Source organism: Geotrypetes seraphini, chromosome 7, assembly GCF_902459505.1.
Source record: "Geotrypetes seraphini chromosome 7, aGeoSer1.1, whole genome shotgun sequence".
In the NCBI taxonomy this organism is placed as follows: domain Eukaryota; kingdom Metazoa; phylum Chordata; class Amphibia; order Gymnophiona; family Dermophiidae; genus Geotrypetes; species Geotrypetes seraphini.
Genome location: NC_047090.1, coordinates 67,001,897 through 67,019,772, shown reverse-complemented (window position 1 = coordinate 67,019,772; position 17,876 = coordinate 67,001,897). Strand labels below are relative to the sequence as shown.

Sequence of the window (17,876 nt, the reverse complement as noted above, 5' to 3'; positions counted from 1 at the left end):
AGGAGCCTGTAATGCAGTGGCGTACCTAGGGTATGTGGCACCCGGGGCCCATCATTTTTTGACACTCCCCCCCCTATGTAAAAAAATATTTTTTGTAATGACCATGAAACAGAATAAATGGTCAGAATAGAAACAGGCAGTGAAAATTTTCTTATATTCCAAACATAACATAACATAAATTATGTCTGAATTGTCATGACATCAGAAGTACATATGGAGTAGTTGCAGGTGATGCTTAGGACAGTTATGTTTGTGTTAGTTCAGTTTTATGTGTTTTTTGAATAGAAGGGTTTTTATTTCTTTTTGAAGGTTTTGCAGTCTGTGGTCGATGTCAATTGGTTGTAGAGTTGGGGGTCGAGTGTTGCAGCTCGAATGGCTAGGAGGTTGTCGAACAGTTTTTTTCTTTTGACGTTTTTGGTTGGAGGGTGTGTGAATGGTGCGTGAGTTCTCCTATGTCTGTTTGAAGTGGATTGAATTATTTAGCTGAAGAAATTAGTTACCCCCTCATCCCACACACATTAATTCTCTTCCATTTTTGTTCCCATTATAAAAAACACTGATAAGTTCCCAGAAAAAAAATACATTAAAATAAGAAGTGAAAACAAAGGCCCCTACAGATGAGAACATAACATAAGAATAGCCTAACTGGGTCAGACCAATGGTCCATCATGCCCAGTAGCCCATTCTCATGGTAGCCAATCCAGGACACTAATACCTGGTCAAAACCCAAAGAGTAGCAACATTCCATGCTACCGATCCAGGGCAAGCAGACACTTCCCCCATGTCTTAATAACAGATTATGGACTTTTCCTCCAGGAATTTGTCCAAATCTTTCTTAAAACCAGCTACACTATCTGCTTCTGGTCACTTCATTTTTAAGTTTAGATCTTTCCTTTCAAACAGAGATCTTGCTAGATGTCAAATACAGCACAAGGTAACTTTACATGGACTTAGCTGTGCAGGAAATGTGAATCTCCTCATACACCCACCATATAGTGCAAAAATGTGCAAAGGTCTGTTTTTTTCTTTCGATCACTACATAGCCTAATGCCACACAAGCAGCGCTGTTACAAACATATTCTGTAGGTCAATGCTAAGGATAACAAAGTTTCCTTCCTTGGACCAGAAGGAGATACTGATAAACCACTGGAAGAGATCCCAACACAACACCCAAAGACCCACTCAGTGTGTGAACCAGTTGAGTGGAGTGGACTAACTGGGGGGTGGAAATGGGCCCGGAGTTTGCTCAGCAGAATTTCCCAGACCACCTCTTCCTCTCAACACATTGACACGCTGCCACCATCACCACTAGGAACACCTCACTGGGTAGGCCAGCTATGCTATAAACTTTATAAAACACATTATTATATTTTCTTATAAAGCACATATTTTAACTGAACTCTCTGACATCCTCAGCCTTTCCATTCACAAAAATAGAAGGAAGAAAAGTTCCCATTTCCTGCTGTCTCATGTCCCCGGCCTATATAATATTTTTTTTCTGCAGACCCTTCAAAAGTCTGACCAAATCCTCATTTCACTTGCATTATAAAGTACTGAGGATGCAATCTCTACCCAATCCCAGGTCCTAAAGTCTAAGACAGTAGCGCAAACTAATGCTGCCAGATTCAGGAAAAAAAATTTTGATTCGATTCAGCCTATTGAATTGGTTTTTCAATTCGATTTTCCTGCCCAGTTGGGTGATTTTTTTCAAAACTCCTGGTGGGTTTTATAGCTTTTTCACCCCCTTTGGCTTCTCCTAACCACACTGGCGCTGTGGTGTAAATAAAATAAAGAAACAAAAAGGACTTTTCCTCTCTCTGTTAAATCCTAGCTCACGTTTGCAGTCCAACACCAGCTCTGGCAGGATACACATTTCAAATCTGACATATTATAATCACAAAACAGAAAATAAAATTATTTTTTCTACCTTTTGTTGTCTGGTTATATTTCAAATCTTGTTGGTCCAAGGCTCTGGTTTTCTTCTGATAACTTGCTTGCCAGGGTCTCCTTTCTTCTTGCTAACCATCCATCTGCCAACTCTGTCCTCCCTTTCCATTTCCCTTCCCTCCCCAGGAAGTCTGATATCTTTCCTTTTTTTTCATCTCCCTCCACAGATCCACCTTTTCTTAACTACCCTTTCATCCGGCATCTCTCCCTCCTTCCCCACCACCCCAGAGTCCACCATCTCTCCCTTTCTTTTCCCAATTACCCTCCTATCCAGTATCTCTATCACTCCTCCACACCATCCCTTGTGTCCAATTTCTCTCCCTTTCTGTTCCTTCCCTCCCTAAATTCCATGGTCCATCATCTCTCTCCCTCTCCTCTATTTTCAGACCCATTATTTCTTCCCCCCCCCCAAAGTTTGGCATATGCACGTCTCTTTGAACACCCCCTTCCCTCCGTGTACTTCTAAATCATGGTCCCCCCCAAAGGCCTGTCCCCCCTTAAAGGTCTGCCTGTCCCCCCTTGAAGGCCTGCACCCCCCTTGAAGGCCTGTCCCATCCCCTTGTAGGCCTGTCCCCCCCTTGAAGGCCTGCCTGCCTGTCCCCCCCTTGAAGGTCTGCACCCCCCGAAGGCCTGCACCCCCCGAAGGCCTGTCCCCCACTTGAAGGCCTGTCCCACCCCCTTGTAGCTTCTCCCCCCCCTTGTAGGCCTGTCCCCCTTTGAAGGCCTGCCTGCCTGCCTTTCCCCCCCTTGAAGGCCTGTCCCCCCTTGAAGGCCTGCACCCCCGCCTCGAAGGCCTGCACTCCCTTGAAGGTCTGCACCCTCCCCCCCGAAGGCCTGTCCCCCACTTGAAGTCCTGTCCCACCCCCTTGTAGCTTCTCCCCCCTTGTAGGCCTGTCCCCCCCTTGAAGGCCTGCCTGCCTGCCTTTCCCCCCCTTGAAGGCCTGCACCCCCCCGAAGGCCTGCACTCCCTTGAAGGTCTGCACCCCCCCCGAAGGCCTGTCCCCCCCTTGAAGGCCTGTCCCACCCCCTTGTAGGCCTGTCCCCCCCTTGTAGGCCTGTCCCCCCTTTAAGGCCTGCCTGCCTGCCTTTCCCCCCCTTGAAGGCCTGCACCCCCCTTGAAGGCCTGCACCCCCCCTTGAAGGCCTGTCCCACCCCCTTGTAGGCCTGTCCCCCCCTTGTAGGCCTGCACCCCCTTGAAGGTCTGCACCCCCCAAAAGCCTGCCCCCCCCCCGAAGGCCTGCACCCCCCCCCTGAAGGCCGGCCTGCCCCCCTTGAAGGCCTGCACCCCTTGAAGGTCTGCACCCCCCCCCGAAGGCCTGTCCCCCCTTGAAGGCCTGCCTGCCTGCCTGTCACCCCCCTCCCCCTTGAAAGCCTGCTTGCCTGCCCGCCCGCCCCACCCTGAAGGCCTGATGCCCCGACCCACCCCGAAGGACCGCTCGCCCCCCTGGCCTCCCCGCACCACCTATGAAGCAGCCGCAGCAGGATCGCGAAGTCAGCGTCAGCGATCCCTGCGCTGCTTCCTGCGCCACGGTCCCGCCCCTCCTCTGACGTCAGAGAAGGGGCGGGATCGCGGCGCAGGAAGCAGCGCAGGGATCGCTGACGCTGACTTCGCGATCCTGCTGCGGGCTGCTTCACAGATGGTGCAGGAAGGTCAGTGGTGCGAGCGGTCCTTCGGGGGTGGCAGGGGACTGAACGGCAAGGCCGGGAACACCCCCTTAGGGCTGGCACCCGGGGCGCACCGCTCCCCCTCGCCCCCCCCCCCTTGGTACGCCACTGCCGTAATGTGTAGTAAGGGAACTAATGCACGCTAAATACTAAGAAGCCCATTTTATACCTATGGGCTTCTTAGTATTGAGTGCATTATTCCCTTAGCGCACATTAAGGCCATAATGCCCAAGTGAAGGCCCTAGTAATGCTTGATGAATTTCCCCTTTAGCATGTAATAAATGCTACAAAGCCCATGGTTAGAAATGTTTCTCCGCATTTAGCGCACACTAAATTCATTAGTGTCCACTAAACTTTAGTAAAAGGACCCTTTATAAAGAAGATTACTTTTCTATACTATCTACTATTTTAGGTGGATAACAGCATTATACACATAGGGCTTGATTTTATAACAGGACCCGCTATGTGAGAAGTCCATAAAGATGACTATTTTAAGACTAGATTATAAAGGCAAAACAGACACCTATCACCTACTCCCAAAAATATCTAAATATGTTCATATACCCATCTATTTATATAATATACAGTACACTCCACAAACACAATATATACCTGAAAAATGTTCAAAACCATTTTAACTGGTAACTAAAGACCTTCAGAGATATTGCCGTCTGGATGAATTCTCATATAAAGTATCCTTAAGAAATCGGTTCAAACTTCTTCATTAGGTCATCAATAATGAACTTTGTGATTATAATATCTTTTCAAATATACTTTCAAAAAAGATTATGTAGTTAAAATTATCTTAACTTCTTCATAACTAATGTGGATCAAAATTCAGGAGATGATTATTCCCGACATGAATTCATGTTTCACTATCAGCTGAATCATGGAGGTCTTCTATAAAAGAAACCTATATTATTATAGTGATTCTAAAGAAAACTATCATCAAAAATAGCACATCTCAAAAACCGAGGTACATACCAGGGAAGTAGATCAAAACATCTCTCTTGTGATCCAATTCAAAATGGCCGCAGTGTTTTTCAAGATTAAACACTTATGCTGGGTTTTACTAAGCAGTGTAAGAGCATTTTACCACAGGATAGCGAGGTAAATGCTCCGATGCTAATAGGAATTCAATGAGCATCAGAGAATGTACCTCACCAGCCTGCGATAATATGCTCTTACACTGTTTAGTAAAAGGAGTCCTTAGTTCTTAAGAGTCCAAACAGCCAATTATAGAGAACACCTTAGATTAACATCATCCATTCAATCTCCTTATTTAACCCCAATGGGGTTATTGAATTGAGTAAATATATCCATTGTTGTTCTTTGCAATTAAGTATTTTCTCAAAATGACCACTAAATTGCCACACGCGCTAGACGCTAATGCCACCATTGACCTAGCATTAGTTTTACGCAAAGCGCAGGGGTTAGCACATGCTAATCGGCAGCGCGCGCTAAAAACGCTAGCGCACCTTAGTAAAAGGAGCCCTTTGAGAGCCATTTTCAATAGGATATCTAAGTCCAACTCAGGATGTCCAAAAATCATGTTCCTAAACATTTCTAAGATCACCATATAAAACCTGTTCTACTGAATATCCAAATGTTTTGATTATTATCGCATTCTTAAAACGTCCAACTTAAGACATCCTAAAAATTTGACAATACGACTTGCAGGACATTTAACTTAAACGGCCCATCTAAAAAGCCTTATAACTTCCCTTAATGATTCATCTGTTCATTTTTTCAGTCCACGAAGAAACAGTAAATCCAGTAGCGTACCAAGGTGGAGGACAGGGGGGTGGTCCGCCCTGGGTGCAGGCTTAGGGGGGGTGCACAGCCAGCCAGGTCTGGAAAATTCAGCGGTGAATTTGAAACAGTTCCCTTTCTCCCTCCCTGCCCCTTATCTTCTTGGCCACGAGTCTAAATTACCTTCTTACAGCAGCTGGAGTTGCATGTGGCTGCCGTAAAGGTCATCTCTGACGTAACCGGAAGTTGCATCTGAGACGACCTTTACGGCAGCCATACAGCAGCCGGCTGCTGTACGAAGGCAGTTTAGACGTCGCCGTCACAGGGCAGGGACATTTGTCGTTCCGGGCCTGTTGTCTGGGGGGCGGGGAGAGAAAGCGCCACGAAGGTAAGGGGCAGGGAAGGAGAAAGTGAGGAAAGGTGGGGTGGAGAGGAAAAGACACTGAAGGGAAATGGGTAAAACAGAGGGGGGAGAAGGATGCTGAAAGCACATGGGGAAGACAGGGGGGGAGAAGGATGTTGAAAGCACATGGGGAAGACAAAGGGGGAGAAGGATGCTGAAAGCACATGGGAAAGACAGAGTGGGGAGAAGGACGCTGAAAGCACATGGGGAAAACAGAGGAGGGGAGAAGGATGCTGAAAGCACATGGGGAAGACAGAGGAGGGGAGAAGGATGCTGAAAGGACATGGGGAAGACAGAGGGGGGGAGAAGGATGCTGAAAGGACATGGGGAAGACAGAGGGGGGGAGAAGGATGCTGAAAGGACATGGGGAAGACAGAGGGGGGAGAAGGACACTGAAAGCACATGGGGAAGACAGAGTGGGGAGGATGCTGAAAGGACATGGGGAAGAGAGAGTGGGGAGAAGACGCTGGCAGGGAAGAAGACAGAGATGCCAGACAATGGGGGGAGCAGAGGGAAGAAGATGGGTGCCAGACCAATTTGGAAGGGGGGAGAAAGGGAGAGGCACAGTAACAGAGCAAATGGAAGACGCAGAGAGAAGAGAGACAGTGGATGGAAGGAATTGATTGAGAAGATGAGGAAAGCAAAAACCAGAGAAGACAAAGGTAGAACAAAAATTTTCTATTTATTTATTGCTTTAGGAGACATGTGTCACTGTTTCTGTGGTGTTGCATTGTATGCAGAGTCCAGCTTCTTGCTGGTTCAATTTAACCTTTGTCTATGTATTTCTATTTTATCCCCCCTTTTACAAAACTATGGAGTGTTTTTAGTGGTGGTAGCAGCTCTGATGCTCAGAATTCTATGAACGTCAGAGCTGTTACCACTGTGGCTAAAATCCGCACTAGTTTTGTAAAGTTTGTGATGACATATTCCATATTAGACAAAGGTGTTTTCTGTGTTCTGTGTGTTCAAAAGACATGGTTTTCTGTTAGGATTGACGGTGTAGGATTGATCTGTACTAGCCTGGCTTGTTTAATTTTACAATGGGTGTATTGATGTTGTACTGCTTACTGCAGTATGTAAGATGCTGCGTCTGAAATTTGGCAGCTAAAATTTAACGCTAAGAAATGCAAGGTCATGAATTTGGGATGCAAAAACCAGATGGAACGGTACAGTTTAGGGGTGAAGAACTTATGTGCACAACAGAATAGCAGGACTTGGGTGTGACCTCAAAGCTTTTCGAAAAGAAATCAAAACCATACTATTCAAGAAATACATTCTAATTTCCTAACCCCACTCCTCTCCCCTCTCTCCCCTTCTTAGGATCCTCCCTTCAACATGTGATTTAGACCTAACGCCTTTAACTGTATTCCTCTTCCTGAAAACGTCCAGCTATCGTTTAGATGTATTAGGCCCTACGTCGTTAATTGTATTCCTATTCCTGGAAATGTCCAGTTATCTTTTTGTTGTAATCCGCTTAGAACTGCAAGGTACAGGCGGAATAGAAGTCATTAATGTAATGTAATGTAATGTAATGATTGTATGTGATGATCTTAAGGTGGCCAAACAGGTTGAAAAGGTGAATACGAAAGCTAGAAGGAAGCTAGGTTGCATAGAGAGGTATGGCCAGTAGGAAAAAAGAGGTATTGATGCCTCTGTATAAGACTCTGGTGAGACCACATTTAGAATATTGTGTACAATTCTGGAGGCCGCACCTTCAAAAAGATATAAAAAGGATGGAGTCAGTCCAGAGGAAGGCTACTAAAATGGTGTGTGGTCTTTGTGATAAGGCGTATGGGGACAGACTTAAAGATCTCAATCTGGAGGAAAGGCAGGAGAGGGGAGATATGATAAAGACGTTTAAATATCTACATAATATAAATGTGCATGAGTCGAGTCTCTTTCATTTGAAAGGAAACTCTGCAATGAGAGGGCATAGGATAAAGTTAAGAGGTGTTAGGCTCCTGAGTAATCTGAGGAAATACTTTTTTATGGAAAGGGTGGTAGATGCATGGAATAGTCTCCCAGAAGAGGTGGTGGAAACAGAGTCTGTGTCTGAATTCAAGAGGGCCTGGGATAGGAACGTGGGATCTCTCTGAGAGAGAAAGAGATAATAGTTACTGCGGATGGGCAGACTAGATGGGCCATTTGGCCTTTATCTGCCATCATGGTTCTATATAACTGAGTCTGCCAATCCTTAATTGTCCAACCATCAAATGAGAACATACTGTATGTTGAGAAGAAGTTTCTGTGGTTGGAGTAGCCAAGATAATTTTGGCAACAGATGAAAGCTTTGACCAAACATCAGATTTCATACGCTAAAAGCTTAGCAAATCTTCTGAAGAATCTGTGAAGTCAAATACAAATCCAACTACTCGGATTCATGCTCCAAAAAAGTAACAAGTCTCTAAGAAAATGGAGATGGTCTGATTTCTCAATCAGCAGTTTTTATTTATTGGGATATATTAACTGCCTTTTTCATGAAGATATTCACTTCATCAAGGCTGAGCACTCAAAATCAAAGCTCCATGGGTTCTCCATGGGCACTGGCCCGACTGAGAAGATAGTGATGAAGAGGGAGCTGAAGTTTCTCATCCTGCTGAAGACGGATGAGATCCGCACACCACAGGTGACGAGGCCAAACCGGAGCTACTAGAAGCACAATGGAATTTAGGAAAATACACAGTTTACAGATGCAGTTGATGGAGATCCTGCCACCAGTTGTAGATAAAGTATTGGACAGAATTGACTCTCAGTTTCTTATCACACAGGATGAGTACCTCTCACTGAACAAAGAGGTGGATCTAAAGAAGAAAGTGAGGGAATTGCTTAATAAATGTTGGAGTAAGGAGAGAACACATCAAAAGTTCTAGAACATCCTAAATAACCTACAAACATTAGTCCCAGTGCTAAATCAACTGTTTGATATGATGAAGGGCCAGGAATAGGACTGCAGAAAACAAGCACAAATAACAATGGAAATGAACAGTAGTGATGAGAGTTGAGAATGCCCCTGACTCTTCTTCACTGACTCCAGTCAGCTTCAGTTTAGTGGAGGCAGCAGAAACTTCAACAGTTACCCCCAAAGAAGCAGAGAGAAAGTCACCCAAAACATTAAACGGGTATAAATTCCTTGTAAATGCGTTATCAGGTATCAATCAGACAAATGTACTAGATGAAAAGCTGGAGCGAATAGAAGTAAGCCATGAGGACGTCCTACGACAGATAGATAGATTAAAAAGCGATAAATCACCGGGCCCGGATGGAATCCACCCAAGGGTACTAAAAGAACTGAGAAAGGAAATAGCGGAAACACTCCAGCAAATATGTAATCTATCATTGAAAACTGGGGAGATCCCGGAAGACTGGAAAATAGCAAATGTCACGCCTATCTTTAAGAAAGGATCAAGAGGAGACCTGGGAAACTACAGGCCGGTGAGCTTGACTTCGGTTCCGGGTAAGATGATGGAAGCACTTATCAAGGACAGCATCTGTGAGCACATGGAAAAAAATGGGCAGCTGAGGGAGAGCCAACATGGCTTCTGCAAGGGAAGGTCTTGTCTCACAAACTTACTACATTTCTTTGAGGGAATAAACAGCCAGATAGACAAAGGAGAACCCATAGACATAATTTACCTCGACTTCCAAAAAGCTTTCGACAAGGTACCCCACGAACAGCTGCTTAGGAAGCTGTGGAACCACGGAGTGGAGGGGGATGTATACCGATGGATTAAACACTGGTTGGCGGGCAGAAAACAGAGGGTTGGCGTGAAGGGCCAATACTCAGACTGGCAGCGGGTCACGAGCGGAGTTCCGCAGGGGTCAGTGTTGGGACCGCTCCTGTTCAATATATTTATAGACGATCTGGAAACAGGGACGAAATGTGAGGTTATCAAATTTGCAGATGACACCAAACTCTGCAGCAGGGTTAGAACCACGGAAGACTGTGAAAACCTGCAAAGGGACCTAACGAAGCTGGAAGAGTGGGCCAAAAAGTGGCAGATGCGTTTTAATATAGAGAAATGCAAGGTCATGCATGTTGGGAAAAAGAACCCGATGTTCAGCTATACAATGGGGGGAACATTGCTAGATGTAAGTACCCTTGAAAGAGACCTGGGTGTGCTGGTGGATACAACAATGAAAGCATCAGCACAATGCGCGACAGCCTCAAAGAAAGCAAACAGAATGCTGGGTATCATCAAGAAGGGTATCACGACCAGGACAAAGGAAGTCATCATGCCACTGTACCGTGCAATGGTGCGCCCGCATCTGGAGTACTGTGTCCAGTACTGGTCGCCGTACCTCAAGAAGGACATAGCATTGCTTGAGGGGGTCCAGAGAAGAGCGACGAAAATGGTAAGAGGTATGGAAAACCTTTCATATGCCGACAGGCTAGAACAGCTGGGGCTGTTCTCCCTGGAAAAGAGGAGACTTAGAGGAGACATGATACAAACTTTCAAGATCCTGAAAGGCATAGATAAGGTAGACAGGGACAGATTCTTCAGACTGTGGGGAACAACAAGTACAAGGGGGGCACTCGGAGAAACTGAAAGGGGATAGGTTTAGAACCAATGCCAGGAAGTTCTTCTTCACCCAGAGAGTGGTGGACACATGGAACGCACTCCCAGAGGTTGTGGTGGGGCAGAAGACACTACAGGGATTCAAAGAAGGTTTGGATAAATTCTTGAAGGAAAAGGGGATTGAAGGATACAGATAGAAGTAAGGATAGGTTTTTTTAGGGCAGGGAACACTTGACAGGTCATGGACCTGATGGGCCGCCGCGGGTGCGGACCGCTGGGTGCGATGGACCTCTGGTCTGATCCCGGTGGAGGCAACTTCTTATGTTCTTATGTATTTTTTGATCCTTCACACTTGACATCTTTTCTGGCCACTAGACATATATCAAAAGAGCTTAGATTGCTCCCTTCTGATATTATCTCTCATTGAAATGTATAAGAGCCCAATGCTCTGAACTTTATTTTCTTTATAGATATTCTTAATTCTCATTTTTTTATTAATTTTGGATCTCATAAGGTGGACTGGAGTGTTATTTTCTTTTTCTTAATAAGGGAAAATTTGAATAATTTTTTTATCTTCTTCTTTTTGTAACACTTTACTGTACAAGTAGTATTTTGCTTTGAATAACTTTTTGAAATTTATATATAAAAAAAAGGACATGAATTTCGATCAGGAGCAGATTCTGTGTAGGATGCTGGTCTCAGCAACCACCTAAGCAGCAGCTGAGAATTGCACACTGGCATCCTTTACAGAGCCACCCCTATTCTCTAACTGGCACCCATGTCACAGGTAAGAGAATTGTGTTGCCATCAGCTGATTGCAGCAAGGGAATCTCTTTGCTGCAATCAGCTCAGTGGTTGCGTCTATTTAAAATGGAAGCCAGCATTTTGCAGGCCAACATTTCAGACGTCTATCACGGTCCTAGGGAGATGCCTAGGGCTGCTTAAGCTTGCCCAAGGCCACTTCTGGGCAAAACCGTGCCCATGCCCAGCCTTGGGTGAGCATAAGTCACCCCTGAGAATTACACTTTTAGTCTCAGAACTCCATAGGAATTGCAGACTTTGGGCTAGATTCACTAAAGTCAGCCATCGTCGCTAAATCTGTTTTTTTCACAGGTTTAGCAACGAGGAAGGCAGAGCTAAGGGTTTCTCAATTTGAGGCAACAGGGGTTTCTCAGGACTTTTAAAACCTGGTCATGTGATTCAAGGACAGGAGGAGGGGAGGAAGCTGAGAGCAGGGATGCAAAGCAAAGGGTTTCTCAATTTGTGGCATCATCAGGTGTTTCTCAGAATTTTTAAGACCTAGAGACACACATGTGCATTAGGTGAAAGCAACAGCAGTAAAAATGCAAAGTTTTCATTAACAGACAAGAAGATTAACTGTTACATACAATATCAGAAGGAAATTATTCTTACATACAAGACACTAGATGGAAGAGAGTCCACCCCTCCAGACTGAAAAGGGTCACTTAACTGTGCAGTTTTTAAATCACCTGGTCATGTGATTCATAAGGACATAAGAATAGCCATACTGGGTCAGACCAATGGTCCATCAAGCCCAGTAACCCGTACTCACAGTGACCAATCCAGGTCACTAGTACCTGGCCAAAACCCAAGGAGTAGCAATATTCCATGCTGCCAATCCAGGGCAAGAAGTGGCTTCCCCCATGTCTTTCTCAATAACAGACTATGGACTTTTCCTCCAGTTTTTTTATTTTATTTATCATTATTTATTACAATTAAATAACAAATATTCATGAATATCAACAGCATTTCAGCATACAAAATACACTAAATAGGCATAAAGAAATTAGTCATCAGTGACCTAGTCCCCATTATAAAGGTCGCCAGTTCCCAGTCCAAAAAATTAAATCAAAATAATTAATCATTACCATCGTGGACAGACATAGTTTGTGGTTTACTTACTATGTCACACAGAAACCTCCTAAACAAATAAAGATGAAAACTTAAACTTTCAGCATAGGTTTATCCTTAATAAAATCTTCAACTGGACTGGATCAAAAAACACATTTCTCATTTCCATATGAAATAAAGCACTTACATAAAAATTTTAAAAAGAAGGACGCTCCAACTGCTAAAACCTTCAACTTTAGCAGTAGGAACTGCCTTCTTTTAAATTGGGTCTGTGTAGAGACTTCAGGAAAAATTATTACCTGTTGGCCACAAAACAGATCTTGCTTTTTCACAAAGTATAGCTTCAAAATAGCCTGTTTATCTAACTCAGTCTTGAATGCCACCAGGAGTGTTGCCCGTTTATCTATTATGTCTTTAGAAGATTCAAGAAACTGTAGCAATGTCTTGCTGCAGTGTTCGCTCAAAGCCGCGGGCAGTGGCTCCTATGTGCCTCTTGCGGCTGACCCGGAAGCGTTCCCTCTGACGTCGCAACGTCAGAGAGAAGGCTTCCAGATCAGCCGCGAGAAGCGCATAGGAGCTGCTGCCCACGGCTTTGAGCGAACACTGCAGCAAGACAGAGGAGGGAGCACAAACAGGACAAAAGAAGGAAGGAAGGAGGGGCAGGCATAAACTTAGGACACAGAGGGAAAGAGGGAGGGGGCATGAGCCATAGGATGCAATAATGGAGGGAGTGAGGGAAAGAGATGCTGAGGTGAGGGAGAGAATAGAAAGGGAGAATTGGGTGTCTGAGAGAGGAAAAGCGATGGTGCACATGGGAAGATGCAGAGAGAGGAGGGAGAGAGAGAGAGAATTATTGGACATGGTGGTAGGAGAGAAGTGAGGTAGAGATGCATGGGCACGGAGAGAAGGGGGAGAACATACTGGGCCGAGGAGCCTCCTGGACTTTAAAAGAAAAATGTACAGAGGGGGAGGGTATTAAAACAAGTGCTAGATTGGGCATGGGGGGGCTTATGGGGCCAGAAACAGAGGACAGAGAGATGGTGGGCAATGGTCTGAAGGGAGAGAAGTTGGACCTGGGGTGGTGTGGAAGAAGAGGGAAAGAGATACTTGAAGGGAGAACTGTTGGGAAGAGAAAGAGAGAAATGGTGGACCTGGGGAGGCAGGCAGGCAGGAGGAGAGATGGGATGGGGGCAGTTGGGAAGAGAAAGGGAGAGAAGTTGGATCTGGGGATGGAGGGAGAAATGGTAGGCCTGTGGATGAAAGGCAGAGAGATGCAGCATCTCTCTTTTATTTCCCTCCATTTCATTGTTCAGCGTCAAGGGGGGGAGGGAAGAAGAAAAACAGAAAAGAGAGGGAGCAAAATGTTGGACCATGGGGATAGAGGAGCAGAGATGGACCCATAGGAGGGCAGGAGGAAAGAGAGCTGGGATAAGAAAGTGGATGGAAAGAAAGGGACAGGGAGTTATAGCCTGACCAGTGGAGAGAAGGAGGGGGATTCTGAAAGTGGTGAACCATGTGAATGAGATCAAAAGGGAGAGGACAAGATGAGTGAGAGAGCAGTGAGTAGAGTGGTAGAAATGTGGTAATGGGGAGTAGATAGAAGGGAATAGGAGGCTGAGAAAGGAGTGAGATGGGAAATGGAAGAGCTAGGGACTGAGAGAAGATGGAGAATTGAGAGGTAGCTGAACATTTAAAAAGAAGAAGGGTGAGAAAAAAGGCAAGATTTGAGTGGACAGAGGTAAAAAATAAAATAAAATGTTAGGAAAGCTGAAAAGGAAAAATCAATACGTTGGACAGGCATAAGAAGGAAATGGAACGAGAGGAGAAAAAAATGGACAGCAGACACTGGAAAGAGAATTAGTTGAAGATAGACAAAAAGCAGAAAGAGAAACTGGGACCAAGATGATGGAAAAACAAAACATCCAGACAACAAGGTATAAAAAATTGTTTTATTTTGAATTTATTAACTGGAATATGTTAGCTGTGGGATATGTGCATCACAATTATTTTTGTATTTAGTGGCGTAATCATATACTGCTGATTTGGGGGAGGGACTGGAGCCCAAAATTAGTGCATGGGCACTAAAGTTTCTCCCTGCCTGAGTGCAATTTATAAATACTTGATATTGAAAAATGTGCACTCCCCTATACACCCCCAAAATCCTTTTATACTGGCATATAAGTGGCTCCTGCAGCCATAAAGGCTATTGGGGTGGTAGATAAGTAGGATCCTTACTGCCTCCTGTCCTGGCCTACTCTAAGAGGTTTTACCTCCTTTGCCCCTTCCACACATACCTTTCGAATCCCTGGTGGTCCAACAGTGAACCACGGCAGGAGCAACCTTCCATCACTCCTGCCTGTGCAGAGCTGCTAGCTGATTGGTTGTCACGGGTTCTCCATGAGAACTTGCGCTTGTGCAGAGGCGCTAGCTGATTGGCTTCCATGAGTTCTTGCGGGACTGGGAGAATTTGCAGCAACCAATCAACTAGAACCTCTGCACGGGCAGGAGCAAAGGAAAGTCACTCCTGCCACGGTTCACCGCTGGACTACTAGGGATTCGAAATGTATGCAGGGGACAGTAGAAGAAGGTAAAACTTCTGAGAGTTGGCAGCGGGAGGGTACAGAACTCTTCAGGGCAGGGAAGGAGGGGGGCTCGGTGCAGAGACCGACAGGGGAGGCAGTGAGGGAGGGGGGCTGGATGTAGATCCTGGCAGGGCAGGGAGGGAGAGGGGCTGGGTGCAGAGAGTGACAGGACAGGCGAGGGAGTAAGGAAGGGGGCTAGATGCAGAGCCTGGAAGAGCAGGGAGGGAGGGGGAACAGGGTGCAGAGCCTGGCAGGACAGGATGGGGCAGGGCACTGCACTTGAATATTAACCCCCAGTTTATATTTGAGTCAACCTTTTTTCCTCTTTTTTGGGGGGAAAAAAGGTTACCTCGGTTTATATTCAGGTCGGTTTATATTCGAATATATACGGTAGTCCGCACTTGGGTGGAGCACATGTAACTCTAGAGTACTATAAATTGTGCTTTTATGTCTGAAACATATGCTCTATGGCTGGTATAAGTACCCATACCTATGTATATAAGCGTGTATATACCTGGTTATGCTAGTATTCTAGACTAGGGTTACTAGACGTCCTGATTTACTGGACATGTCCTCTTTCTAGGCGGCTTTTCAAAACCTGGCACTTTATCCGGGTTTTGAAAAGCAAATTGCATTGGGAGGGGCATCCGCACATGCGCAGATGCAACACGGTGATATAACGTGTAACATCATCATGTTGCATCCCCGCGCAATGCGCAGATGCCCTCCCAACTGAGATAAGCAGGCTGAGGGAGCGTGGCTGGAGTATGGCATTGGTGTAATAGGGCGGGGATGTGTAGAACTGGGCGGGCCTGGGGGGGGCAGGTCTCGGGGTCCGGATTTATACATACGTAAAATCTGGTAATCCTATCATAGAACAGATAGATATCCCACAAATGCATTGACTGGGAATGTTAACATTTGATTGCCCATTTATTTCAGTTTCTTTTACTATTTCTACTCTGAAAACAACTTGAAGAATTATGCACTTTTCTTGTTGGTTGTTATATGTATTGCTAAGTAACACATATTAGAAGCAAAAAGAAAACTGCAGACTAGTATGCACAAGATGTCACCACCTTATTACAAACCAAGAGACCCGACACGGTCCGTGTTTCGGAGAACACACCTTCTTCAGGGGTCCATGGTTGACAAGGTTTGTAAACAAGCGCAATAAAATGGTATAAAACAATTGCCTATTTAAAAGAAGGTTGTTTTCGTTTTAGCTTTTTTTTATTAAACAGGCAATTGTTTTATACCATTTTATTGCGCTTGTTTACAAACCTTGTCAACCATGGACCCCTGAAGAAGGCGTGTTCTCCGAACCACGGACCGTGTCGGGTCTCTTGGTTTGTAATAAGGTGGTGACATTTAACTGCATTAAATATTTGGTATAATAAACATAGCCTGCATCTTGTACATACTAGTCTGCAGTTTTCTTTTTGTTTCTTGTTTGCTGTTCTTGCACTGCAGACCCTGTTGGACTTTTTTGCTGTTTAAGTAACACATATTGCCATGAGCAGGACCAGATTAAGCAATTGGCAAACTTTGCACATGCTTAAGGTGACCATACATCCCATTTTTAATGGGACAGTCCCGTTATGGGACCGACCGTCCCTTTGTCCCGACCCACCGCTTCGGGATGCCAAAATGTCCCATTTTCAGGGACAGCGTCCTGAAGCTATGCGCGGGGACAACGGACCGGCGATCGCTTCCCCTCCTGCGCTAAAGCCTGCCTCCCTCCTTCTCTCCCTACAGCTCCAAAATGGTCAGGGGGGGCCTGCCAGGTCCGAAATCACCCTCCCTATTATCAGGGCCGGCATTAGGGGATGGCAAGGGGGCCCTGTGATCCAGGCAGCTCACTTAGCTGCCATCAACCCTGCCTTCAGCTGCGCCGGTAATGCTAAACTGCACAGTAAAACCAAAGAGAGAAGCCGCAGGACTTTCCCACTTGCCTGCATCACTCTAGGTTCTGTCGCTCTTGATCCCGCCCCCCTCTGAAGTGACTTCCTGTTTTTGAGGGGCAGATCGAGAGCGGCAGAACTTCAAGCAATGCAGGCAAGTGGGAAAGTCCCGTGGCTTCTCTCTTTGGTTTTACAGTGCAGGGCTGATGGCAACTAAGAATCGCCTCCAGTCTCGCAGCAGCACTAGAACACTTGCCTCTAAATTAAGCTAGGGGCTGATTCCCTGTGGGTAAAGAGGGGAAGTTCTGGAATGGGATGTGAGAAGATGGTGGGTTGGCTGGCTCAGGAAAGGGGAGAAAGCTGCTAAATCAGATAAGGAAGAAAAAAAGGAACACAGGAAAATGCTGGACATGAAGGTTGTAGGGTGAAGGAAAAGAAAGATACATGAGGAGTAGGAAGGCAGTTGGGTGATGCTGGACACAAAAGGAGAGAGAAGGAAAAGGGAGAGGAATGAGAGATGCCAAGTCCATGGGAGGGAGGGAAAGGAAAGGAGATACCAGACCATGGAGAGGGAGGGAGAGATGCCAGAGCATTGGGGGGAGAGAGAGGAAACAAATGCCAAACCAGAGGGAAAGGAGGAAGATAGATGCCAGGGCATGGGGGAGAGTAGAGAAGGAGATAGAGACGTCAGATCATGGGGTGGAGTGAGAAGGAAGGAAGGAAAGGAGAAGAGAGAGATTCCAGAGCATAGGGAGACAGAAAAATGGAGAGGGGGAAGCTGAAATGAATCATGTAGAAAGAGGGAAGATACCATATAGAAGAGAGAGAGGGCGGGCACTGGATGGAAAGGGCAGAGAGGGCAGAGAATGGAAGGGGCGAGACAGAGGGTGAACAGTAGATGGAAGGGGTAGAGAGAGGGGGGACAGACACTGAATGGAAGTGTGGAAGAGAGAAGGGACAGATGCTGAATGGAAATGTGGGGGAGAGGAGGGACAGATGCGGAATGGAAGCGTGGGGAGAGGAGGGACAGACACTGAATGGAAGTGGGGGAGCAGATGCTGGAAGGAAGTGGGGAGGAGAAAGAAAAAAGGGCACATGCTGGATTGAGGGAAGAGGATAGAGTTAGATACTGGAAGGGGTGAGGGAAAGAGGTGGCAAGCTATAGGTAGACACAATGAAAGAGGGAAATTGAGGACTGAATAGTAAGAAAGAATTTAGACATAGGCAGAAAATA

At 45.8% G+C, this 17,876-nt stretch overlaps 1 protein-coding gene across 1 annotated transcript in view; it reads right to left on the bottom strand.

Moving 5' to 3' along the window:
• Positions 1–17,876, bottom strand: part of PKP2 (plakophilin 2) — a 222,113-nt gene that overhangs the window by 189,644 nt on the left and 14,593 nt on the right. The window lies entirely within an intron of this gene.